Genomic DNA, 26775 nt, shown 5'->3' with positions numbered 1-26775 from the left:
TTATAAATTTATTTTATGATTTTTTATCTATATTAATAAATTGTATTAAACACCGAAAATCCATTAATTTATTCACCAATAATCTATCTTCGACTTATGAGTTTGTCCGTAGTATAAACCATCTTTTTTTAATATATTTCTTTATTCATCGCAGTTGTCCGTAGTAAAAACCATCTTTAATTTTAAAAGGCTTAGAACGATTTATAATATTTTTGTGATTATTGTAAAATATCAACAACCGCCAATAACCATAAAATCTAGCAGGTGAGAAAAACCAATTAAACTTGTTGTTAAATGTTACATATCTCTACAATCATGGGAGAATTAATTCGATAGTCAATTTTTATGTTTTTTTATTTTTGTGTGTACTAACATAAACCTATATTTTTGTGTATATTAACTTTTTTTGTCCTATGCATCTTACTCCTTACAAAAATCTTATATATAGTAGAGATCATTCTCTCTTGCAGAACAAAGAAAAATGCAAATTCAATTATATATCTTTATATTCTTTTCTTAAATCTAACAAAACTAATTTAGCTTCTCTAAACACATTGACCAAAAAACATATCTTAAAACGGCACTCAAAAATCTTAATTAATATGCATGGCTTGAAACCACTAAAGTAAGGATGAATTGTAGAGTAATGGGTTCTATATGTCGTTCCCCTTGTCCACGTTGTTTCCCTGATCATGTATAATAATCTATATTAATTTACAGTACATGAAAGTGACACAACAGAACAATCACAAGACTCACACTATCAACGAAATCAGGGAGTGGTGCACGATCACGTCAGTTAAGGATCCGTATGATGGTGTAAGGCTGATGACTTGCCGTGGAGCTGTCAGCCTAGTTGTTAAATCAAGATCGCTTGGGTAGAACTTACACGGGGAGGACGACTCTGAGAGATATAATGTAACTTACCAACATATGATCAGCTTCATTTGCTTTGACGTTGTGAAGTTTCGTCATCACCCCATCAAAACAAACGAAAACGCTCTCAGCAGTATCATCAGCTATGCCCAACTCCACTCGATATCTAGAAACCAATAATCAATTTTCTAAAGGACAGGCTGTAACATGGTTGTGGACACATACTGGAACGAACATGAATAATATAGTACTATGCGTTACATACCGGAGGGCACCAACAGCATTTGTATTGTTGCAGTGCACACATGTGAATGCTGAGTCTGTGCGTTGCCGTTTTTTGTGCACTTAGAGCAAACAACATAACACCACCCTTTGTCCATCCTGATGCCAGTAACTTTCCTAGAACACATGAAGTCAATGTCCTACATGTTGGAATACAGAACCATATCAATGGTATCAACCATGTAATAAAAAAAAAAAATCCTAAGGCTAAAGGTAGTACTTGAGATGGAGCAGTTATGACAAACTCATTAAGCTCGGATATTGTCAGATTCTCAACCTTGGCAGATGCTTTCAGAAGTGGAGCTGCTGACTGAAGCACAGTGTCTGTGGAGACCAACCTGCGTTGTTTAACAATATCTTGGATACATCAGTATACGAATGATTACATATACAATCACCATGCTACTTACTTGTAAAAGAGGGACCTCTCCTACAATAGTATTTTTATCGAAATAAATGTGTGTTCCTGAGGTTGCATTAAGGAACAAACGGCCTGCATGATAAAGTTTGACAAAAGTATCAACAAATACTGGACTCGTATTCCAATCAGATTAGAGATTCTCTAAATTTAAATAATAACCAAATACCTCAAACTATTTTAGGATTAAGCTCGTCGCAACAACAACTCTTGGTTCACCTCGCATGGATTCCAGCTTGCGGTGAAACGAAACAGCATGGGAGTCAAACAAACTCAAAGTCACGCACACATCAATACATAACTGATACGAATGTGATTGGTACGGTAGTTGCAGTAAAGAGGGTGCATGAGATATGTTTCATTTAAAGAGGCTCAAAAAAATTATTAATTACTTACTTTTCCAGTTTGATGGTCGCCATCAAGTGATTATTGTCTGCCGGAGGGTCACTGACAGAACTCTTAACAGCCGTGATCTCCCCAATGATATCTATGAATGAATGAAAACGTAAATTAGTTGACGGTTAGTATGATGACAAACGTAAGAGGATTACCCTTGCTTGAAACGTTTATGGAAATCGCAATAATCATTAAAAAGATCATTAATGCTCAATGCAAATTCTTATAGAAAGTGGAAAATAAATTTCAAGACTACCGGAAATTCTAAAACGGAACTCACATTTGTATCAAGCAAAAGCATATCGACGGACATGAGCTCATCACCTCGCCTCCCAGAAACGCAACAGCCTGACCTCATCCATGGAAAAACGAACTCCTGACAGACTTCGAATCGAAAAGGAAAACGAATGAATAGGTAAAGAATGAATGATTTGTTCTAATCGATTGATTGGATGACTCACAGTGTAGAGATGCTTAACTTTTTATACTCGAACATCCACAGCCTTCGAAGAGAAAAGGCGTCATTGAAGATAGATTTAAGAAGGTATTTAAGAGGATTGAATCCGTAACCGATTGATCTCTGGATTGTATGGAAGAAGATGAACAAATCGAGAAAAAACCTAGAATAGGTACGGCGGAGAAAAGAGATTGTTGAAACAAAAAAGAAACGCAGCGTTTTGTACAATATTGACATAGATATTGGACCAGGCTTAATAAAGCCATACGCTAAGAACAAAATGGGAAGGTATAAGCCCAAACCGATTTCGAAAATAAAGTGATACGCTGAGTTTTGTTCGGCGGACACGCGGCGGCACAGGATGACACTAATTGATGACGTGGCAGCAACAGCAGAGAGGCAAACAATACTTTTATCTATATAGATTTTATGATTTTTTTATCTATATTAATAAATTGCACTATACACCAAAAACCTATTCATTTATTCACCAATAATCTATCTTTGACTTATGAGCTTGTCGAGAAGCTTTCGAGTCATTGTCACCGGAGCTATGGGTCGGGCGGCTGAAACCCAAACCCATGTTCTTCCTGTGGATCTAGATCTTCGTCATCACCGGCTGAACTCCGTCATCACCGACAAGCCCTCCATTCGTGGACGTCGTCACCATCACTCTATGATCTTGTAACGACCCAAATCTCGGCCCGGGATAATCTAGCCCAGTAAGACCAAATTATATTATAGAAAATCCTAAGGTTTTCTTATTTAAGATGAGATTTCGTGGTGGCCTCTGACAGAAACTTTTGGGGATGGCAAAGCCCTGCCGGAACGTCACCAGAACAGCCACAAATAGCCATCATGAAAGAGAAGCCATCCCACCATCCGAAAAGAGAGAGTAGAGCTCTGCAGATACGTTTTGGAGGAACAGAAGAACGATCATTCAAATATGAGTATTTCGAAGCTAAATTTTGAGGTTATGTTCTACACTCATAGATCTATGCGTATCAGAAAGCAGATCGTCATTTGGAATTTTTATCTAAGAGATATGGTTGTTTCTTTGGGACTGATATCTACAGATCGGATCCGCGAACAGTCAACTTCATCAGTGTTTTACCGTTGATTCAGAAGGAACTAGAGAACGGGCGAGATATCATTGGAAAGATCTCGTTGCCAGCTTTTCAGATCATCTATCCGATCGTCAAATCGACGTATGGTAGAAAATTATTGACGTTTATTCTTGGCGATGAATAAAGCTGTTGAGTTGCAGAGACAGTTCCGACCAGTCTCGGTGTAAGTGAGAAACGGTCAACAGAAACAAAATCTTTCAGTCTGGAAATTTGTCAGTAAGTATTTAATTCTCTCATCTATCATCTCCTGCAAGCGGATCGTTATTCCTAATTATTTTCTGAGAGTTATGCTTGTTTTCGTGAGAGGTGTTGGTGCAATTTGCGTTTACGACCAGCCTGGAGATGAAGCTACTTTGGTTAATAAAATGGTATCCGATCGGAGTAAAATTTGTGTTTATGGATAGAGGACATATAGTACTACATTATGACCGGAGGGATCGAAAAGTTAACGGTCAGTTCTTGAGTTATTCATCTGTTTGATCTATGGTTCAGCTCTGCCAGAATATCATATTGATCTAATTTCAGAGAGCTCCGAAGTAGCTCTGTTATAGCCGTCAAGGTCCATTCGGTGTTTCCTCAGGTTTCTTGAGAACCCGTGGCAAAGGTGAGGGTCTATTCCGTAAATCCCGTACCAGTGTAGAATTCTCTCTATCGTAGTTTAGATTTCGAATCATGATCCGTCTGTTTGACTTGAGTATGTTCGAGTCTTGATTGTTAGTTAGTTCATTCATTGTAAACTGGAACTAGGGGTCTAGAAGATTCAACCTTTGATTGGATTGTGTGATGTTAAGAAATACGATATATATATGTATTTACACATAGTTATGAGTAAGGACTATGTGCGCGGGTGGGGGCTCAGAGATGTTTGGGCTAGCGACGCTACTTTGATTGTGCGGGCAGGGGTTCAGAGACGTCTGGACTTGCGATGCTACTGGTGCGGGCTTGTGGTGCAGAGACGTTTGTATCATGGATGCTACTTGAGAGGGCGGAGGTACAAAGACAGATTGTACTAGCGACGTTACGTATTATATATCCATATGAGGAGATGCGTGGTGTATGGACTAGCTATATGCTATCATCGCATTGTTTGTGTTTTGTGTGATGCGCTAGGCGTCGGGTGTGTTCATGTTAGAGCTAAACTTTCATAGTGTGAGTTCTATTTACTAAAGTCAGTGGTTTGCGTGTTTAGCATCCCATACCTCACGGAGTAACTCTCCTGTTACTCACCCCTCCTATTCCTTCTCCTTTCAGATGAGACTGACGAGCATGAGTGATTGCTATCGGACTGGTGCTTTGGGAGTTTTGTTTCCTTTCTTTTTCAGACTTTTGGTTTTTATGCTTTTACCGATATTTTCGAGATTTATTATGCTATTTGGATTGATGGCTTTTTATTGGATTTACGACTTTGAAGTTGACTTTTGAGAAGTAATAAATGGAGATTTCAGACTTTTATTTATTTAAGTTATTTTGAAAAATACGGGTGTTACAATTTGGTATCAGAGCGGGGTTCCGTCCCGGCTCTGACTCGGGATGACGATTTTTTTGGGACGTGGTTTCGACTCGGTTTCGACTCGGTTTTAATTCGGTTTACTCGATTTTAAAAGATTTTTGAATCTGGGAATTTGTGAGTTTTAAAGAAAGAAAAATATAGCACATTTCCGTTCATTAACTTCTAACCCAAGTGTCTTTTTATTGACGATGAGTTTATCATCGTCATCTGCTCTCTAGCTAACAAGGTTTCAGCCAGATGTTCGAGAGATGGATGATGTCGCAGTTTGATAGATTGCTCAGGTGTGTATCAGCTTGTCTGTCGTATTCGGAGATTGTCCGCATGTGGATATGTGATGTTGTTCCCACCACCCAAACTTTAAGCCATCTCTCCACGAGTTTTCGTTATTGGAGATTATGTGGTATGAGATGTGAGCCATGAGTTGGCATGTGTTATTCGTGTGTATGAATAGAGTTACTGCCATGGAGGCATGGTAATTTCGTAAACTCGTGGGGATCGCTTTTGGATTGGGGTGCGACAGCTTGCGTTGTGTTATATTGGAGTACGCTTGGTATGTTTTCCAGTTTTTGGTAGTGTTGATCATTTCAGAAATGTGTCGGTTCGGACAGCTGACATAGAAATGTTGGGAGCTATTTATAATGATTGCGGTGTACCGGTTATGCTTGGAGGGCCGATTGGTTCAGAGACTCGTCAGAGATGGAGTTATGTTTTGCGATATCAACTCTTGGGATGGACTGGTTATCACGACATCGACTCCTGTTGGATTGCCTGAGGGCAAGAGTTCATATTTCTGGAGCAGAGCAGATTTTAATTGCATACATGCTACATGCAGAGGAGTTATTGGCTATGGGAAGTAAATGGATTTTTGTGATCATTTCGATGGTCAACATGAGTTGCAGGATCTTCTAGTTATCTCAGAGTATGGATATGTATGTGAGGCCTTTGGAAGGGCTGTCACCAGCCAGAGGAGATGTTCTTACGATCGAGTTGGAGACAGAGACAGCACCGGTTTCACGAGTTCTATACCGATTAGCGCCAGGAGAGATGGGTGAGCTGAAAGAACATATGGAAGATTCATCAGACAAGAGATTTATCAGGCTGAGTAATTCGCCGTGGGGAGCACCAGTGTTGTTTGTAAAGAAAAAAAATTGATGGGGTTTTCAGGCTTTGTATCGACTACATAGACTTGAACATGGTAACCATCATATCGATGAGTTGTTGAATTAGCTGCATGGAGGTTCATGGTTCTCGAAGGTTGTCTTGGCATCAGGACATCATCAGATTTCTATAGTTGAGGAGTATGTACGGAATGTGGGTTTCTGTATATGTTATGGATATTATGAGTTTTGGAAATTGTAACACCCGTATTTTCCAAAATAACTTAATAAATAAAAGTCTGAAATCTCCATTTATTACTTCTCAAAAGTCAACTTCAAAGTCGTAAATCCAATAATAGCCATAAATCCAAATAACATAATAAATCTCGAAAATATCGGTAAAAGCATAAAAACCGCAAGTCTGAAAAAAAAAAGAAAATAAAACTCCCAAAGCACCAGCCCGATAGCAATCACTCATGCTCGTCAGTCTCATCTGAAAGGAGAAGGAATAGGAGGGGTGAGTAACAGGGGAGTTACTCCGTGAGGTATGGGATGGTAAACATGCAAACCACTGACTTGAGTAAATAGAACTTCCACTATGGAAGTTTAGCTCTAACATGAACACACACGACACCTAGCGCATCACACAAAACACAAACAATGCGATGATAACATATAGCTAGTCCATACACCCCGCATCTCCTCATATGTATATATAATATGTAGCGTCGCTAGTACAATCTGTCTCTGTACCCCCGCCCTCTCAAGTAGCGTCCATGATACAAACGTCTCTGCACCACACGCCCAGACGTCTCTGAACCCATGCCCGCACAATCAAAGTAGCGTCGCTAGCCCAAACATCTCTGAGCCCCCGCCCGCGCACATAGTCCCTACTTATAACTATGTGTAAATACATATATATATCGCATTTTTTAACATCACACAATCCAATCAAAGGTTGAATCCTCTAGACCCCTAGTTCCAGTTTACAATGAATGAACTAACTAACAATCAAGACTCGAACATACTCAATTCAAACAGACGGATCATGATTCGAAATCTAAACTACGATAATTCTACACTGGTACAGGATTTACGGAATAGACCCTTTGCCACGGGTTCTGAAGAAACCTGAGGAAACACCGAATGGACCTTGACAGCTATAACAGAGCAACTCCGGAGCTCTCTAAAATTAGATCAATATGATATTCTGGCAGAACTGAACCATAGATCAAAAAGATGAATAACTCAATAAGGGACCGTTAACCTTTAGATCCCTCCAGTCATAATGTAGTACTATATGTCCTCTATCCATAGAAACCAATTTTACTCCGATCGGATACCATTTCCTTAACCAAAGTAGCTTCATCTCCAGGCTGGTCGTAAACGCAAACTGCACCAACACCTCTCACGAAAAGAAGCATAACTCTCAGAAAATAGTTCGGAATAACGATCCTCTTGCAGAAGATGATAGATAAGAGAATTACCTACTTACTGATAAATTTCTAGACTGAAAGATTTTGTTTCTGTTGACCGTTTCTCACTTACACCGAGACTGGTCGGAACTGTCTCTGCAACTCAACAGCTTTATTCTTCGCCAAGAATAAACGTCAATAATTTTCTACCGTACGTCGATTTAACGATCGGATAGATGATCTGAAAAGATGGCAATGAGATCTTTCCAATGATATCTCGCCCGTTCTCTGGTTCCTTCTGAATCAACGGTAAAACGCTGATGAAGTTGACTGTTCGCGGATCCGATCTGTAGATATCAGTCCCAAAGAAACAACCATATCTCTTAGATAAAAAATTCAAATGACGATCTGCTTTCTGATACGCATAGATCTATGAGTGTAGAACATAACCTAAAAATTTAGCTTCGAAATACTCATATTTGAATGATCGTTTTTCTGTTCCCCCAAAACGTGTCTGCAGAGCTCTACTCTCTCTTTTCGGATGGTGGGATGGCTTCTCTTTCATTATGGCTATTTGTGGCTGTTCCAGTAACGTTCCGGCAGGGCTTTGTCATCCCCAAAATTTTCTGTCAGAGGCGACCTCGAAATCTCATCTTAAATAAGAAAACTTTAGAGTTTTCTACAATGTAATTGGGTCTTACTTGACTAGATTTTTCCAGGCCGAGATTTGGGTCGTTAAAATTCTTCCCCACTCACGAGGAACTTGTCTTCGAATTCAAATCCTGAGTCGGTTGTCCAATACCGTCCTTAAAAAAAAAATCTTCGGATAGTCAATCCTCATCTGAATTGGATCTCACTTGGATCACGTCATGGAAGTCTAATACACTACTGATAAAATAACTGCAATCAACTGCTTCAATTCGCTCCACCGGAGGCTACAGTCCAATGTACCTCAATTTTAGTTGTTTCGGCTTATGAGTCTTAAGTCCTCTCTGAAATGTCATTATTTTCAGGTACACTAGATTGCCCATATGTAACTCCAAATTCTTACGACGCTTAGCTGCATAAATCCTTGAGCATGTCCATTTGCTATACCATCTCTTGAACCAATAATAGTTCTAACTCATTTCACTCCCTCACTTTGGTCCAACAAAGTGGTATACGACAAGACCTACCATAAATAGCCTCATACGGTGTCATCTCAATGCTCGAACGATAGTTGTCGATGTAGGCAAACTCTGCTAGATGTAATGCTTTCCGATCTTCCATCCCACTGTAAGACACAATTCCTGCGCATGTCCTCTAAGTTTGAATAGTCCTTTTTGACTAACCACCTGTATGCTGACAATAAGTTGTATTCTTGTGGATTTTTTTCCCAAGTTCCTTTTGAATGACTCCAAAAATGTAGACGTGAACTTCAAATCCCATTCCGATACAATGTTGACATCCATGAAACCTCTCAAACTCAATAATGTAGGTTTGCTCCAACTGATTAGCTCTGAATGTCTTTTTAATTACTTAGGAAATGGGCTGACTTGGTAAGTCTATCCATGACTATCCATGTGGCATCTTTTCCACATATCACAACTCGGGATGTTACAATCCACTCATTTTCAAAGAACGCAACGTCTTCGTCGCCCCACGACAGGTCTCAAGACGCCTCTCAGGTCAGAACTGAGATGGCTAACCAGTTTGGATACCACTTGTAACGCTCCGACTGCCCACGGCTAATGGACCATCCACGTCCGCTCTCTTGGCCCGTGGACCTCATCCCATCCGTCGGTCCGTTAATTTTTCCAAAGGTTCGAAATTATTGTTTACTGACTCTGCAATCACCACCCGACCTTTCCCTGTGCTTTGACCTCACTCGTACACTATCGCAAATCACTTTCCGATAGGTCACTCATCCTTCTACTACTCCAGCTCAAGCACACTTAAGTCTGTAGTTTTTTCGGGATGTGCTCCGGAAAAAGTAAGTTAACTTTAATGATATAGCTAGCCAAATCAATTCTATTAAGCTTTTTCCACGGCTGATGTACTCCTCTGCAGCACGAACTCCGGCGGAGCAACTGTTGAGAAGCTTCGGACCCGTCATCTCTTCGATCTAATCCATCACGACCTCAAGTCGTCGTCTCCGTCAAGCCATTGACAGCTTTCCACCGCCAATCCTCAGCCACGACGAAGCTCTTCCGTCACGGCCTCCTTTCCGTTTCAGTCAACAACCTCCGTTCACCATCACGTTGTGGCCTGTTCTGCAATCTCTCCGTCGTCGTTTTCAACCTACTCAACCGCCGCGACTCATTTCCTCACGGCCGTAGCTCAAATCCATCGTCGTTTCTTGCAAATCTCACCATTGTCGCCGTGATCGCAGACCACCTCTACGATCTCCAGCGAATCGTTAATCGAAGCCGCCATTGTTAGAGCTCTAAGCTTGAGTTCAAGTTTCGTGAATTTGCACCTTTGGTCCTTGTAATTGTAATAGTTTGTATGTTCGCTCAAAACTTCTAAATTTACATATGAGTCTTCTTGGATTAACCCCAAAATTTTTAATATGCCCTCCAGCCCTTGAATATGCAAATATGTATGCAAATACAAATTAAACATTTAAATGCATACCTAAATGCGTAAATGACCAAAATTAAGATACTAATTACTAAAAACACTAAAATATGTTCATTAAGATACTAAAAACACATTAAGATGTTAAAACACACAATAATCATGAGATGTCACATCTCTAATATATAAACACATTAAGATATTAAAAACACATTAAGATATTCAATCCACATTTCTCATTTTTAAAGATTACTTACATGAATAGTCTAACTCTATTCACTTGCATTTTGTATGATTGAGAAAATCGTCTATAAAACATTTTTTGTTCAAATTAGAAACAAACAAGAAATATATAAATTATGACATATTGTCCCACATGAACACGTGTAAATTATGAAATATTGTCCCACATGAACACGTGTATGCGTCCACCTTCCTCCAATCCACATTTTTCATTTTCTAAAAATGTTCAAATGAGTAGTCTAACTTATATATTGATGTTGTACTATCCATTATAATTTGTATAAAGTTTTCATGTTTTCAGCCATCTATGTCTACATTTTTTTATTTTATACATGGACACATTTTTCCGTCCATATTTTTTATATCCACGAATTTTATGGAATTGTTAAAATATACAAAATATATATATGAACATGAATCTTAAAATGTAGAGAAAAATATATATAATTTATTGTGACAGTCGTATTTTTTTTTATATATCTGAAAAATTGAAAAAAAACAAATAAAATAAATGGATGTAATGAATAAATAATATAAAATTAAAAACTGCCTAAATGCAAGTATTCTAAAAGTAACTATCCGTTAACAATAGTTCGTCTTATATATTAAAACAGAAGTTACAACTTTGATCTATGTGTTATTTTTTTAAAAAATGGACCTAATGGAGATATTCCTAAAAAGTCATGTTACATTTAATCTCTAATCTTATCATTTAAATTTTGGACCTACCAGAATTTTTTATTGGACTATCAATAATTGGATTTAAAGAAATAGATGATCCATTGGATTTATAGATAATATAAATTAAATATATACAATTTAACGTTGTAATACTATACATTTATATGTTAAATATTTAAATATTTTTCGATGTTAACTTTTAAAATTATAACATTTTTTTTAAATAACAAAAATTAGATTATCTAACAATGATTAATCTTTACTACCTTAAACCAATGAAAAAAAATTTTAAACTATATCTTTTATTTTAAAAATTAAATAAAAACTAAATATTTAATTATTTACTCGATAATATAAAGCAATGAAGCGAAAAGTTTAATTTAAAAAAAAATTCTAAGTTTGTGAAATGTTACAATATCTTTGAATATGACAATAAAATTATATTTTACTAATCTTTATATATATATATATATAGTTATAATTTTAATAATGAAATAATAATCCGAAAATATATATATAGAAGAAGATACAAATACATGTGAAAATTTAAAACAATCTATTCAATGAAAAAAATATACCGTAAACTTATTATGTTTAAAAAATTGATAGACACAGATATTATAATATATGCCAATTTAAAACTGAAAACAAAAATATTTATATAAAAATAAATGAAAAAAAAAACTCATGCGGTTGCGCGGATCGAAATCTAGTTATTAGTTATTTTTGTAGTCACCATCTATCTCATTACAAAAAATGTTTGTACAAGGGCAAATTAGCCATTTTTCAGCATCAAAAACAGGAAATGTGTTGCCCTAGCAAAATGTGTCTTTAAAAGTAAAAGTAAAGACAAAAGTGTTTTAGAAAGTAACTCACCCAATTAATAATCATCTACATTTAAATAGTGCGAAAACTATCTTTCTTTACTAACTTATTTAACTTTTTTTAGTGGGGTACGTATGTGATTTTAGACGAATTAAGATATAAACAGTATTTTCATACTCTATCCAGTCTTGCAGTCAAACCAGTAAACTCCGTGACCGTATATAATCTAGTCTCGCTTATTTTCTTCATGTAGCATTCTATTAGAGGTTCTACCGATTGATATGTTTCTAAAGAATTTGGATTTAACAAAAACTCATTAATTAAAAAGTTAATAGAACCCAAAAATCTGTTGTTAACCCGTGAACCGATACCGGTTGGCCCGGTAAAAATCCAGAAAAATCTGATAATATATATGTTTTTAAATTGATTACATAAAATTGAGTAAACTATTTGCTTTTTCATATAAGTTAAATGTAGTCAGAATAATAGAATTGCAATTAAATGTAATGATCAAATTATGTTTTTTTAATAAGTAGATTGTTTAGTGATTCTCTTTTAATAGAATATATGATATTTTATTTTATTTTGAATATATGATATTGTATATATGTATTGGCTAGAATAAAATGAACCTTACAATCATAATTGTAGATCCTAAAACCTACACTAAGTATTTTATAGTGATTGAAAGTTTAATCTAGGAAAGAAAAGATGATGTAAACAACGATATCTTTAGAATACAACGATGTAATCAGATTCTAGTAGGCAAAGATGGATTTTATTGATTGATTAGATCGAATACAACAAGAGAAACATTATCCAACGTTACAAACGAAGTCGATAAGAGAAAAAACTTAGCGGAGTGAAATGGGGTCGATGTATATGTGTAGTTCTCTCTAGGGTTTCTCTGTCCCTCATCTTCGTTTGCATCCCTCTCTTCTTATAGCGGATCGATCTTCAATCCTGTGATCTCCGGACTTCGATACCGGTCTTGTTAGGGGAGCTCTATCTGATTTGGGCCTTGCCTGCTTAACGGGCCTCGCTATAAATTCTATTTATGTCTCGATTCAACTTCCATCGCTTCGCTCCTTAGCCTTTCCTTTGCTCGGCCTTTCTAGGCCCATTACCAAGTTAGGATGGACCGATTTTGGGTCCAACATTTGTCCTCCAGCCCTTTTAGTGATGGTTTAGGAATCTGAAAGGGAGAAAGGTCGGCTATTTTATAGGCCCATAATTGATTTAATTTTCTACCTCTATAAAATTTTGCTTTCGTTCTCGTCTTTGTTTCATTGATATGAATTTAGTTTCTTTTTTAACTTCTTCTTCTGTGAATTCTGAGAATTACATAAGTGTCAATTAAAAATGATAGACATCTGTAAACATTAGTTCCACTCCAAATACATATCTAAGAATCAAAATTTTGAAAAAAATCACCGGCAAACTCTATTAACAGGTTGATGTTCAAATCTAATACAAATATTTATTATTGACACTTCCTACTCGTGTTTCAAAAAAAAAAAAAAAAAGACACTTCCTACTCATATGATTTTTTAACATTTGTATATTTGTTATAACAAAAATTTAAACTGTTAATCACAAAAACTTTAATGTGAAATTTTTCAATACAAATATCAAAATTAAAATATTAAGATCTCAATAATTTTCACTGCAAATTTTGAATTAACATATTTTTATATTTTTACATAGTATATAGTTTATTTCAAATGATATATATATATATATATATATATATAATATGAATATCTATTAATGAGACTTCGTATTCATACGATTTATTAGGGGTGGACATTTTATCTGATACTCAAACCCGTATCTGAATTCGATCCGAAAATCTAAACCGAAGTAGCAAAATACCCGAAGGGTTATTGAATTCGGAGAAATTAGATATTTGAACCCGAACGGGTAATATTCGAACCCAACATAATTATACTTAATATTATATATCTAGTTTACTTCTCTCATTTTATTCAAAATATTTATATTAATAATGCTCATTGTTCAAAATTAGATAATATACATATAACAATGGGCAAAATCATTTGCTACTCACTTAAAATACATATTAAGCTCTTGTTTCTTGCATTAACAAAAGTTGCATCTAAAATTTCAAAACAACAACTAAATTAGTGTCTTTCTATTTTTTAAAGTTTTATCTCCAAACCTATTAATAGTTTAATCTTTTAAAAATTAGAAAACCATTTAAATTAAATGTATATTTTAAATACAAATAACTTAAACAATGAATAATTTATTTATTTTTCTTCAAAATTTAAATACCCGAACCCGACCCGAAGTATAGAAATACTCGAACAGTTTCTATACATTTATACTGAAATACCCGAAAATCTTAAATACCTAATTAGAATCTGAACGGATACCCGAACGCTCACCCCTACGATATATGATCATTTGTATCTTGTTTGAACATCATTTGTATCTTGTTTGAACATCATTTGTTTCTTGTTTGAACAAAAAAAATTAAACCATTGATCACAAAATTTTCAATGTGGGATTTTTACCATTTTTAGTAATATATAGTCGTTTTTAAAAATTCAAAATATAACATATAATAAAAAATCAAACTTTTTATTATATTTTTATTGTAATTGTTTAATTTATTTTAATAATATAAAATTAAATAAAAAGAGAGAGGACACAAAATTTGTTATCAAATATGTATTATTCATAACCATTAATTGTTATATATATGTTAATCATATTAGGTAATTCCACAGCTTTATTTAAGGAAAGAAAAATATTTTTTGTACACTAATAATTAATTTGATAGTTAGTTTAATAAAAAACATACTATATGTTTATATGAACCAACTTATTTTTCTAAGAATCATCTTTGTGATGACACGTGGCTATAAAACATATTGTAATGCTCCAAGATTAATATATAGGAGATTTAACTCTTTTTAGTGGGTACAGATGTGATTTTAGACGAATTAAGATATAAATAGTATTTTCATACTCTATCCGGCCATGCAGTCAAACCAGTAAACTATGTGACCGTATATAATCCAGTCTCGCTTATTTTCTTCATGTAGCATTCTATTAGAGGTTATACCAATTGATATGTTTCTAAAGAATTTGGATTTAACAAAAACTCATTAATTAAAAGTTAATAGAACCCAAAAATCTGTTGTTAATCCGTGAACCGATACCGGTTGGTCCGGTAAAAATCAAGGAAAATCTGATAATATATATATTTTTAAATTGATTACATAAAATTGAGTAAACTATTTGCTTTTTCATATAAGTTAAATGTGGTCAAAATAATAGGAATGCAATTAAATGTAATGGTCAAATTATGATTTTTTTAATAAGTAGATTGTTTAGTGATTCTCTTTTAATAGAATAGATGATATATATATATATATTTTAGTATATGATATTGTATATATGTATTGGGTAGAATAAAATGAACCTTACAATCATAATTGTAGATCCTAAAATCTACACTAAGTGTTTTGTAGTGATTCAAAGTTTAATCTAGTGAAGAAAAGATGATGTGTGCAACGATATCTTTAGAACACAACGATGTAATCAGATTATAGTAGGCAAAGATGGATTTTTTTGATTGATAAGATCGAATACAATGAGAGAAACGATATCCAACATTACAAATGAAGTCGATAAGAGAAAAAACTTAAAGCGGAGTGAAATGGGGTCGATGTATATGTGTAGTTCTCTCCAGGGTTTTCTCTGTCCCTCATCTTCGTTTGCATCCATCTTTTCTTATTGCGGATCGATCTTCAATCCCGCGATCTCCGGACTTCGATACCGGTCTTGTTAGGGGAGCTCTATCTGATTTGAGCATTTCCTTATTGACGGGCCTCGCGATAACTTCTATTTCTGGCTCGATTCGGCTTCCATCGCTTCGCTCCTTAGCCTTTCCTTTGCTCGGCCTTTCTAGGCCTATTACCATGTTTGGATGGACCGATTTTGGGTACAACAATAATGTAATCGTAATATCATTTAATCTTTCACATGCCATCTGTTTGAATCAAACATGACTAATATGTCAGATAAATAAAATGAACTTGTATTGTTTTTTTTGGTGAAGGATGAACTTGTATTGTTGTGCAGGTGATTTTTATATTACAAAGTTTAACCATACGTTATTATAAAGATATTGTGGTAACATGCATAAAGAAACGGAAAATTCATTCATAACCGACTTTATACGAAACATGTGAATTTATTGGTACTACTTAAAAAATGTTTAGATGTTAGGAATAGAACTGAAGTTATGTGAAGAGAGATGCTCCCAGTTACAGATTTTTGTAGTAATGATCTGAGTATGATAGAGTAATACGGTATATGTTTGAAAAATGGCCAATTTATATTGTAAAATCAAATAATGTAAATGATATGGCGAGTCAATCTAATTTTCGTTTGACTTTTTCTTTTTTTTTGTTCAACAATTTGAGTTTGATAGATCGTCTATTTATATTAACCTTCAAAAGAATAATTATTTCTGTTGCCATATAATGAATGTTAAGAGCAATGGTTCCACTTATTGTGGAACTAAGGTCTAGTGTATCATTCCGTCTCCAACCCAAACTTATTTTTTCTTTTATAATTTTCACAAAAATAAAATACCATTTCCAACCCAAACTTATTTTTTCTTTTATAATTCTCACAAAAATAGAATAACTCTATAATAGAGTTAATTTGTCGTGAGAATTATATAGGAAAAAATTGGTATAGGTCCAGTATGAACAAATGTATGAAAGTTTAATTATGGTAAGTAAGTCCAGCGGCAATAGATGTAATATTCCAGAAAAAGTTGAGAGCAACTAATATGAATGATCTTGTATTAATAGTATTGACTAGATTTTCCGCGTTTTCAAAGCGCATGATTATTTTTCGCAGTAAAATTATTAACATGTTTGTTAGTTTATAATAGAAATAAAAAATTTATTTGATCAACCCGTTTCTATTTGATAAATATTTTGTATATTCGATAAAATAAACCAAAAAACAGAATTGTAAAAATGTCTAATTATTAATCATATGTTTGTTTAGAAAAATAAACTTTATTTTAAGTTTTTAAATATTGATTTAAAGATAATTAGAAATTGTTAATTAGGATTCAGGTGAAAAGTTAGTTTTGTAAGCTCATATATTTAGGAAATTTATGTAACATCAATTTAGAAAAGAATTAAATTTAATTTAAAAATATATTAGATAAAATTTATTCTAGTATAACCACCAACAGTTAGAGTATTAAGTGTTTAAATTCATTAAAAATATAGATTGCATAGAAATTATTATCATTTACAAAAATATAGAAATATTAGTTACCATAAATATCAGAAATATTCAGTTGTCTATTTTAAATAAATAATATTTATATCTTATATATTAAAACATAAGTCATAACCTTGATTCATGTGTGATTTTTTTTAAAAAATAGACCTAATAGACATATTCCTAGAAAATCATGTTACATTTAATCTCTAGTTTTATCATTTAAATTTTGGACCGAACATAAATTTTTATTGGGCTATCAATAAAATAATAGATGATCTATTGAATTTATAGATAGTATAAACTAAATAGAATAATTTAGTTTTGTAATACTATACCTCCGTATGTTACTTATTTAAATATTTGTTGATTATAACTTTTAAAATTATAAAGATTTTTTAAATAACAAAAATCATATTATCTAACAGTGATTAATATTTCCTACCTTAAACCAATGAAAACAAATTTAAGACTAATGTTACAAAAAAAACAAATTTAAGACTATATAGTTTATTTTAAAAACTAAACAAAAACTAAATATTTAATAATTTACTCGATAATATAAATCTATGAAGCGAAAAGTTTAATTTTTTAAAAACTTTCTAAATTTGTGAAATACATTATCTTTGAATATGACAATAAAACAATATTATACTAATATTTATATATATAGTTACAATTTTAATAATGAAATAATAATCTGAAATATATATATAGAAGAAGATACAAATACATGTGAAAGTTTGAAACAATCTATTCAATAAAAAAATATACCGTAAACTTATTATGTTTTAAAAATTGATAGACACATATATATTATAATATATACCAATTTAGAATTGAAAAGAAAGTGTTTATATTAATAGAAATGAAAATAAAAATCCGCGCGGTTGCGCGGATCGAGATCTAGTTAGAATTAATGCAATGGCATACCATTGTAAATAAGTTAAAAATCAATGGCAGGATCTTAGTAGAGATTATGCTTTAATAGTATAGATGGTTAGAGTATTAAATGTTTAAATGAAATAAAAAGCATAGATTTCATAAAAATTAGAATTATTATCATTTACAAAAATATGGAAAAATTAGTTACCATAAATATAGGAAATACTCTTTTGTCTATTTTAAATAAATAATATTTATATTAGAATTAAATGCAATGACATACCATTGTAAATAAGTTAAAAATATGGCAAAATCCTAGTAGGAATTCTGCTTTAATAGTATGTATATTGCAAAATATAGGGTAGATTCATGTACCTATACCCAAATGAGCAGTACGGATACATCCGAATAAGCAATTACGGGAAACGTGTTGGTATATTAACTAATACTAGAGCTTGACCAGCACATATTTATTTATATAAGTGATAATATATATTTTTAAAACTTATCAGTATTAATAAATTATTTAATATAACATTTCTAAACACAATAATTGTATAAATTATATTGGTAATTTTATTGTCTTATAAACCGTCAATTGTATCACCCTTGTTTTCAGAATATGACATACGCATCCACACAAATATACCTTTATTTTTTGTGGATCAAATTTTTATGATAATGTATAGTAAATTTGTTTTATATACTATTTAAAATATGATGCTATATATTTTATACTCTTCAACATTTAACATATTGAATTTACAGTGGACTATTATTTATTTAAAAATATATGTAAAATAATATATTTATTTATTAATTTATTTTTTATATATATTATATAAATGAAACTTTTATGTGAATTTTATTTCTTAGTTATTACAAATAAATAATTAAAAATATAACTATATAGCTTTAAAACAATATTGTGCTCTAAATTTTTTTTTTGACATTGAATTGTATTATTAAGCCTTATAGGTAGAAAGTTCTAAATAAACTATCAAAACAAATGTAGAAAATGGATACACAAGTAAGGATCTAAAATAAATTAACACACATTTAATTTGTGTATGGATGACTAAACATTTTCATATAAAAACTCCATATTTGCTTTTGCAATAGTTGAATCTCATAGGAAATAATTTTTATATTAATCCAAAACACCATATTTCAGACTGAATTGAGAATGATTGCCGCTTTCAATTTAATACTTCAGTAGGAATCACCGAGACAAGACAACTTTGTATATTGCTCTATTAATAATAACAGAGTCAAAGAGATTACAGTTCCATGGAATTCCATGCTGACTTTCGAAGTAACCATAGTTTGCAGTAAGAACTCCATCACCCTCAAACAAAGAACCATCAACGATTGAAATAGGTAAGACACGTCCCCACCATTCGTGGTAGATATGCCAGTTACCTTTTCTAAACGGTTCAATTGAACCAAATTTTTTTGTCTTACCAAATCCATTAGAAGAAACATGCATGCAAATGAACAATAAATTTTTTTGTCAGATTTAAAATAAATTTGAAATAAAGAAAATTAAAGAAAAAGAAGCAAAACGAATCAAACAAGCCAATGTCGGAGCTATAGAAGCCTCCGGCCTTCAGCTTGAAACTATTAAAAAAAGTTTATCTCTTTCTCTCTTAATTGTGTTCTAAATTTAGTAAATGAATAACTAAATCAATTTAGGTGGTTTATGATTGTTCTGACGTGTTTATTAATTAGTTATTAATAATATACTATTAATATATCTAAATCAATTTTTTTCATGGGTTTATGGTTGTTTACCTAATCAATATAGCATTAATTATTTTCATATTTATTAGTAAGTTTTTTGAAGTTAATATTTTAACGTTAACTAGTTTGAAAATCAATTTAGATATGAGACATGCAATTTAAAGTATAAACAATTATTTCTTCAGCAATATAATTACATATATATATATATATATATTGGCTTATCTTATAGAATTACTTGCATGACTTTTGCAACAATTCTAGTATTTCAAGAAAACATACTTGGTCTTCTATTAGATGAACAAGATATTTGACAAAACTTATACTCTAATTAATTAAGCCCGTAAGAAATTGAGAAAAAGAAATATTTATCCATACTTGCGATATAGAAGAAACCACCACAATAAGAAGAAAGAAAACTACCACAATAAGAATGTAATTTCAAGTTTGACATTTTAAAATTTTACATATTTTCCAGTTTTATGACACCAAATTAATGATTTAACTTGATTTATGACCAGAAATATTTATGTTCTTTCATTTTTGTAACGATCTAGACAATTCTTTTGTAAATCAATATATTGTTTTTAAATAATCGCATGTGGGGATGATTTTGATTATAAAAGGTGTTGGTATATTAACTAGTACAAGAGCTTAGCCAGCGCACCCGCATGGATATTTGTTTTTTACTTTTTTATAAATAAATATTTATTTTTATAATTGATAATATATATTATATTATAACTTTTTCACATATTAAATAATTTTTAAATATAAAGTTTCTAAACACAATAATTCTATAGTTTATTTTGAGTAGTTTTATTTTTTCTTGTAAACCATCAATTGTATCACCCCTATTTTTAAAATATGATACATGCAGTCAGACAAATATATTTTTTATGGATCAAATTTTTATGATAATATATAATAAAAAATTTTATATATTATTTAAAATATGGTGCTATATTTTTAAACTTTTCAACATTTATCGTATTGAATTTACATTGGGATATTATTTATATGAAAATATATGTAGAATAATATATTTATATATTAATTTTTTTTATATTATATAAATGACTCTTTAATGTGAGTTTTTTTCTTAGTTGTTACTAATAAATAATAAAAATATAACTTTATAGCTTCAAAAACTATTGTGCTCTAAATTTAGGAAAGGAATACGTAAATTGAGGGGATTGATGATTTTTTGTCATGTGTATTAATTAGTTATTAATAATTAACATCAATATATTTAAATCGATTTTTATCATGGTTTTATGGTTGTTTACCTATCAATATAGCATTAATTATTTTCATGTTTATTAGTTAGTTATTTTAAGTTTATGTTTTAACATTAATTATTTTGAAAATAAATTTAGGTATGTTTTATGGTTGTTTAATTTGATTAAAAGATAATAAATTCTAAAAGTTAGGATTATGTACTTTTTAAGTGGTATTAAAATGTAATTAAGTAGTTTTTTAGTTTAGAATCTATTTACAAAATTATTTATTAAATTAGAAAAAGACGAATAATGATTAAAATTAGGTTTATTAATTAATTCAGTGACATTGACATATAAATAAGTTGTAAGTTTAGGGTTATTTCTTACTTGTAATTTTTTTTTAATAAGATATATTTGTTTTGAATATTTCAGATGGAAGAAAACACAAATCAGAGCTTACGTCTTTAATATCAGAATGAGAAATTAGAAAATCATCGGCGACTATGAGGTAATTAATGAGAAATTGAGAAGAATAAGTATTCATCCATAATTGTCGTACACATGAAACCACCACAGTAAGAGTAAAAAGAACTTACCCGGACGAGCTAGCTCAACTGGCAGTACCCCATGCATTTGTCTGAAAGGTCATCGGTTCGAGTCTTGGACATGGAAGAGTGTCCAATACCGTAAAAGGTACAGACAAAGGCTAGCTCCGGACCTAGAAAGATTAAAGCTGAATGCCCGAACTTCCTGGTTCTACAAAAAAAAAAAACCACCACAATAAATGTAATATCAAGTTTAACATTTTTAAAAATTACTTATTTCCAGTTTTATCACACCAAATTAATGATTTAACTTAGCATTTATTTTCTTTCGTTTTGGTAGCGGGCTGGACAACTCATATTTGTTTCTTGCTTTGGCATTTTCTTGCTGGTTGGTACAAATAAATTATTTGCAACATGAAGAATCTTTACACGGTTCCTCTGTTTTATCTCTCTGTCTTCACAAATGACAGAAAATTTGTTTTGATATCTAATAGCATCATCGTTTTAGTTCATTTACAGAGATAGTTTCAATCCTTAAACGAGACCAAGGCGAGTGAATCTCAAAAATATCAATATAATCAAACTTTTTGTAGCATATTTTTGCAGCCAATGAGTGAATCAAAACCATCTGTCTTGGAATATTTATCATTCCATAAACTTATATACAGTATGTACGTGTAGTCACTACTAATATGCTAGTTTGATAATGTATATAGTATTTATCTTGTTGTCATCGTTATCGATCTAGGTACTTGCATGTTGTAATAGATTATGTTAAGAAATTATGTCAAAACATAAAGTACTTTAGACATCTAATATCTAAAATTCTCCGAACAATGTATCCTTCCCTACACACACCCAATACACGGTCTATGATTAAATGCGATGATGAGAATCATGGCACAAGCCGGTAATTTGTGGACCATTGAGTTGTATCCTTGCGCTACTAATCGTTTTTGACATCATCAGTGTCACCATATTGCTCGTTAGTTAATTAGCCGATAAATTCCGAAAAATCTAAAGTTTTTTTTTATACGAGACATTCTAGCTTTCATCGATGATGTGTGTTTCTGTAATGGGTGAATTTAACATTTGATACTTACAAAAAGTTACAATATTGTAGAAAATATATACTGGATTGGCAAATAAAAAAGGTAGTGGATACTGGATGCCCAAATGTTTAAGCGAATACTCCTACACATATATAACGAAGCCAAAAAGGGCCATTTGTGTGACACTAACAGCAATAAGCTTTAAACAATTATTCACTAATTTGATATCAAAACCGAACAATATAAGTCTCGATAGCTCTTTCTGGCCTCCTTGGAGATCCAGTCTTCACAATTTGTATAAAATTGTTCACATAAGTTCTTGCATTATCAACACTCGCAGCTGTTCCTCCCGATGTTGGCCAACTGCTCTCCGACACCACGATCTTCACTGATCCAGCTATTGATTTCTCCAGTGCCGCGTAGATAGTGTCTAGGAATGCGAGGAAGAGGTTCCGGTATGAGTTTGACCCGTCATTGACTACAGTCTTATTTGAAATTAACAGAGCGTACTCCAAACTCAGGTCTCTCATGTTGTTAACGTAGGTGAAGTAAGTCAGATATTCACGAGCAGGGGGAGACTTCTTGCTTACCAAGAAAGATAGCACCAGGTCAATAAAAAAGATCCGAAAATCCGGTGTGAATGATCCGCTTGAGGGCGGAAACCGACTAAAACCGACTAAAACCGTTGGTGTCTGTAGCTGTGGAGACCTTGACCCCGAGGTCTGAAACAGCTCTCTCAATGTTTTGCATTGCGGGGAGGAGAAACATCGCGGCAAGATCCGAGGGTTGCACCTCATTTCCAAATTAAATATCATCCGTTATGAAAATAATATTTAGTCAAATTCTGATACCATCAATAGGTTAAGAAAGATAACTGAACCTGCCGTGTCGATGAAGGAAGCCAGCGGGAAGCTGAGAATAAGCAGTAACAGTGGTATGGAGGCTAACCGACTCGATCGATGATGAGACATCTTCAAGAAATAACGATGAAGAGATAATGTTAAAAAATACACCGATTTGTTTTACTCCAAAAAATTAGAGTTAATGGGTGACTTGTAAGTCAATGAAATAAAACAAAGTCATCGAGTCATATCATGCACTAGTTTTTGGAATATTATCCATTAAATCACGGTTCATGAATGTCTCACTAAATCTATGCTTTAAAAAGTCGAAAGTGTGAATTGTCTTTACTTGTAGCCATGACTGGCCAAAATTATTTTGGACCCTAGCACAAAGTTTTTTTTGGGTCTTTTAAGTTCGATTTTTTAGTATATTTTTTGCGTTTTGATAAATAAAACTTTAGAAAATTTTAGTATATTTTTTCTTTTAGAAGATAAGATTTTGGGATTATGGAACCAAAATAATATATACATATATACATTTTTGTATGGAAAATTTTCAGTTTTGTTTTTTATCATTGACATACAGGATTGAGCTGGACCGTCCCACTACATGTCTCCCTAAGAAGCGGTCCTGGACTTTCAATAGGGCCTAACCAACTTGACACTAAAATCTTACTGTTAAATGGAACGGATCGTCCACCTCCTCTAAGTCAAATACTCAATCTCAAATACTATAAGTAAAAAAAATAGAGGCGGATCAAAATAGCTAATCAGAATTGAATTGTGAACATAAAAAAAATAAAGACAGAATATCTAACTTTCTCCGGATAATGGATCTTTTCCCTACATACCCCACTGCATAAAACGTAAGATTAAATGCGATGATGACTTGCATTTTGAATCATGGTAAAATCCGGTAATCACACGTCTATTGCGGACCATTGAATTGTATCCTAACGTCGTTAGACAAACTAGCCAGCATCAATTATGGTAAGATGGCTTTCGTTACTAATAGTTCTTGAAATCATCAATGGCACTCTAGTTATTTCTCCTTAGTTAGACGATAATTTCCAAAAGTACTGAAGTTTTCTATAGAGGAAACATTATAGTGATCATCAATTATGTGTGTTTCTGTAATGGTTGAATTTGGCATTTGATACTCAAAAAGTACAATATTGTAAGGAATATAATGAACTGGCAAATAAAAATGTAGTGGATACCGGATAACTAAGCATCTAAGGGAATACTCCTATACATATATAATTAATAACTTCATCGTATTAATGAATATTCCTTTTTGTTATGAAAATATTATTGAATATTCTTATACATGTGTGAAATATACATTATGTTCTCAATATCAAGTCGGAGGCTCCTAGCTACCTCATAGCAATCTAGAAAAGCAGTACAAAAGATGATGAAAAACAAAGTACAGTTTAAAACTCAGACCACAAGTTAAGATTGAGTTTGGTACTAAAGATTGCAACCATGAAGGGACAACATGTGACATGTCTTACCTAGAACAGTATATGCGAGTGGCTTGTGACATAGGGTCACTTCAAGTTTTTAATTGGTCAAGTGGGTCGCTGGAAGTTTTTATTGTCGAAACGGGCCGCTAGGGGGGAGAGAAATAAATCGGTGACGAATTTGACCTTATGACCCGTAATGTTCTGGGCCGTGACCCATGAAACTCTTGAAAGTGACCCAGACCAAACGACCCTGAGACTTAGCGACCCAAGCGGCCCAGAAGGTTTTCGCACGAGTGAGTTCGAGATTTAGTTTTTTTTTTTTTTGGTGACCGGTAGCAAAGGTTAAAGGTAATATTAACCATTCATTTTCCCGCCGTTCACTGTTTTCTGATATTTGTGGTAATATTAATTATACTAATATGTTATAAAACGCTAACTGGGTAATGGTGAGAAGCAGCTAAGAACTGGTGTACAACTAAAAGAAGCAACCCTACGATAAGAAGATATTCCCATCCTCTGAGGCCGTCGATGCTTATCCACCGTAACTGAAAAGGATGGAAACAATTAGCGGTGGTCGGAACGTCGGGTCAAGTAGTGGTGGCACAGGCAGTAAGGAAATCAGGACCAACACCGGCGAAGGTACAGAGTTTGAGCTCTAAGTTTCTGTATTTGTTTTTACAATTGTGTGCTTCCTCTATTTGGCAAATGACACTAACGGGTGCTCATGCTTGGACCGTAGGTCTGTGTAATTCTTGCATTGTGGTTATGGCTGGGAGGTGGATAATGCTTGACAATGGAGCTTGGGATTTCAAGATAGATAATGATAGAATGGGTAGAGCCGTCGATTCGTCCAAAATTAGAGGTGTTGAGAAGTTAAAAACGTGTATTCTAGCTGCGTATGGGCTTTTGGGAAGGGAAGTGTTAGCTGAGATGTCGTATTGGCTGAATGATGGAGAGAGTGAAATGGTGGGCCTAGTGGCTTCTCCCGTCGAGATAGCAACATACAAAGATTTCAGGATTTTCAAGGCGCTTCACCGGGCAGACAAATCCGTCAATCTCTTCGTAACATTAAGAGAAAGTGTTGGAGGAGAAATGATATTTCTAAGGTCGGAACGAGTAATACGGGTCCAAATGAATGCACCCGTTCGACCTCCTGATGAAGATGTTGCTTTTTTGATGGAAGTTCAGCAAATCGAAGAACGCTACAAACGCAACTCTCAGTCTGGCGGCATGGTTGCGACGTCAAAGGACCAAGACAAAAGCGGAGAAACTCTTGACGACAGGAGTGGGGCTAATTCAGAGAATTGCGAGCAAGAAAAAGGGAATGTTTGTGGAGATGACTTGGCAGTGGATAATAGAGAGAAAAAGGAAGGCAAAGTCGAAGAAGGAGGCGCAGTAAAAACGGCGTCAGATAATCTGCCTCAACAAATCGGTCTCATACAAGATACGAGAACGCTAAGTGTTGAACAGGTCTCAGTGGAGATTGGAAATAATGGAGGAGCTCACGAAGATGTTGCTGCAGAAGATGAAGGCGATGATAGCGATTACGACTACAATGGCTGGCATGATTATTGTAGAAACGATTGCGTGATGGACGACGACGACGATTTTGTAGAAGGTCCATGCAAAGGAAGAAGTGGTGGACAGTCTGGTGGGAAGGGTATTCGGCGTCCTGGCGGTATTGGTGGCACAGGGGCTGCAAAATCGGGGTGTGGTAAGATGCAACAATAACGTGGAGGTGGATATATATAAAAAAATAACGATTCTTCTGTGGAAATCACCGATCTAGCAAGAGATCTTGGATCACCCTCCAGATTGGACACAGAAGTAACAGAGACCGAGGTAGG

General features: G+C 33.3%; 1 long non-coding RNA gene and 1 pseudogene across 6 annotated transcripts; both read right to left on the bottom strand.

Moving 5' to 3' along the window:
• Nucleotides 1–488: 488 nt before the first annotated feature.
• Nucleotides 489–2643, bottom strand: LOC106341844. 6 transcript variants are annotated; one of them, XR_001269777.1, is made up of 9 exons: nucleotides 2434–2639; nucleotides 2253–2356; nucleotides 1973–2063; nucleotides 1746–1811; nucleotides 1569–1651; nucleotides 1379–1496; nucleotides 1142–1298; nucleotides 760–1042; nucleotides 489–686 (listed from the first exon to the last, which is right to left on the bottom strand). It is a non-coding gene; the product is annotated as an uncharacterized LOC106341844 (long non-coding RNA). The 6 variants fall into 6 exon arrangements; XR_001269775.1 differs by having other exon boundaries at nucleotides 760–852; nucleotides 928–1042; nucleotides 1746–2063; nucleotides 2434–2638; XR_001269774.1 differs by having other exon boundaries at nucleotides 760–844; nucleotides 928–1042; nucleotides 1746–2063; nucleotides 2434–2638.
• A 20039-nt stretch (nucleotides 2644–22682) lies between these two features.
• Nucleotides 22683–23421, bottom strand: LOC106338571 (annotated as a pseudogene).
• Nucleotides 23422–26775: the final 3354 nt, after the last annotated feature.

Source organism: Brassica oleracea, chromosome C4 (assembly GCF_000695525.1).
Source record: "Brassica oleracea var. oleracea cultivar TO1000 chromosome C4, BOL, whole genome shotgun sequence".
Taxonomy (NCBI): Eukaryota; Viridiplantae; Streptophyta; class Magnoliopsida; order Brassicales; family Brassicaceae; genus Brassica; species Brassica oleracea.
Note: the sequence above shows the minus strand (reverse complement) of the source record. Positions and strands in the feature narration are given on the sequence as shown.